General features: G+C 45.8%; 1 long non-coding RNA gene across 1 annotated transcript; it reads left to right on the top strand.

Moving 5' to 3' along the window:
- Positions 1–1,118: 1,118 nt before the first annotated feature.
- LOC114800151 (uncharacterized) lies at positions 1,119–1,738 on the top strand. The gene is made up of 3 exons (XR_003751338.1): positions 1,119–1,187; positions 1,291–1,369; positions 1,602–1,738. It is a non-coding gene; the product is annotated as an uncharacterized LOC114800151 (long non-coding RNA).
- The last annotated feature ends 309 nt before the right edge of the window (positions 1,739–2,047 follow it).

Below are 2,047 nucleotides of genomic sequence, written 5' to 3'. Positions count from 1 at the left end.
AAACAGATTTAGTGTCCTGAAAAACGTAAAAAGTCGTGTATAAAAACCCAGTTTTTTTGTTTGCAGCAATTTGCGAGGGAACGGTGCACGATCAGCGTGAATCCTTCACTACATGTACTGTCGGGAGTCCAGTGAGCGGATGACTCGCGGAGCCCGATTTGCCGAGTAGACCAGTTAAATGGCACACCATGGGACAGGACACTTAAAATGTCACGGTTTATAAACCACATCATTTTTACAAATGTGTTTTTTCCAACAAAACGGCAACAACACTCTCCTCTCCTTGTCTGTTCAGACGTGTATCAGTTCGGGAAGTTCGAATCCTTTGAGTGAACTGATTCTAGTGATTCAGTACGTCCAAAAGAATTGTCACTACCTTGTACACAATCGTGACCGCGCCCACTACCAACACCAACACGTGGGTTTTCAGCACATTAATTCCAGCCTTCTGATTGGTGAACTGGCGCTATAGCAGTGGGGCCCTAGTGGGTCGGGTTCAAATCCCACTTACTACCATTATGTCCCTGAGCAAGACACTTAACCCTGAGTGTCTCCAGGGGGGGACTGTACCTGTAATTTCTGATTGTAAGTCGCTCTGGATAAGGGCGTCTGGTAAATGCTCTAAATATAACCGTCCCCACACACGCCTGTCATGGTGCCCACTGCTCACCAAGGGTGACGGTTAAATACAGAGGACACTGCAGTGCTTCACAGTGACGATCATCAGCAGGTGAAGTAAAGTCAACTTCAAGTAAAGTGTGATGCCGTTCAGAAGGTGCCCGTCATGTGTGGTGTGTAGTTGGGGATGTGTGTGTCTACAGGCTTTCTACCAGATGCGGGGATCCTGGGGGATCCTGGAGAGATTTTAATTGTCTTTTTCAGAGCTGTAAACTGATACAGAGCCGATTAACTCAAATACCTCAATCTCTAAAACAACATGACCTCTGACCCCATGTAGAGAAGAGAACCTCACAGCTTAAGATGACAAGCTGCAACTCCCCGCTCTCTGTCTGTGTGAGGTGGTGTGTGTGGGAGGGTGTGTAAGAGCTGTTGTGAGTGTGTTTTGGAGGAACCTGGACACAGATGTTGCCATGGCGCCGGTCCAGACTGGAGGGAGCCCAACTTGTGATGTCATGGGAGAGGAATAAAGGGGAACCGGAGAGGATTATGGGAATGCGGGGTGAGAGGTGTGGGAGATATGAAGCTGAAGCGTTTGATGCATGAAAGTATCTGTGTAAATATAGATCTGTAATCTCTCGACTTCGCCGTTAATCCTCCTACTGCAAGCAGGAAGATCCATCATGGGAACATGCAGGTCACCAGAGCACCACCTCCAACATCCCCAGGGATCAAATAAACTGATCATTCTGTAAGAAATTAAAGTATTAACATGCAGACATTAAGTTGTTTCATATTTTATTAATCTCACAATTTATAAACCTACTGATTATTTTTGAAATAATGAAAAAGGAACATAAATATGAGATGACGGCTTACAATGTAAAAAAACCAAACACATTCACTACTTCAAGTATATATTTTGGCTAATTACACTGATTAATGTAGATAATGTAGATAATGGCTCCTTCTTAAATCCTGAGATGAACATGAGGCAGACTGAGGCACAAAACGGTGAAACCGGGACCCTTACAAGAACGGCATTTGAAGACCAGACGTGTGGATCCTTCAGAGATCAATGATCAACAATGACCAATGACCTAGCGGTTAAGGAAGCGGATCAGAAGGTTGCCGGTTCGAATCCCGATCCGCCAGTACCAGGCGTACGATGCAACCGTCTGCCGCTGCTTCTGTTTGTTTTTCTCCGAGACACGGAATCAAGCACCCAGACTACTGGCAGACCCCAGTGATCAGACCAGCAGATAAATCCTGGTTCCTGACAACTGCTTAACAAGGACATACCATGACACAAACCAGAGGGTCACCACAGCCACCACCACCGTTACAACTACAGCTTCAGGGATCTTCAAGTGGACCAGTAGCATCATGATGGACACGTAATCTAGACCATGACACTGAATACATCCTG

This window comes from Denticeps clupeoides, chromosome 11 (genome assembly GCF_900700375.1).
Source record: "Denticeps clupeoides chromosome 11, fDenClu1.1, whole genome shotgun sequence".
Classification (NCBI taxonomy): domain Eukaryota; kingdom Metazoa; phylum Chordata; class Actinopteri; order Clupeiformes; family Denticipitidae; genus Denticeps; species Denticeps clupeoides.
Note: the sequence above shows the minus strand (reverse complement) of the source record. Positions and strands in the feature narration are given on the sequence as shown.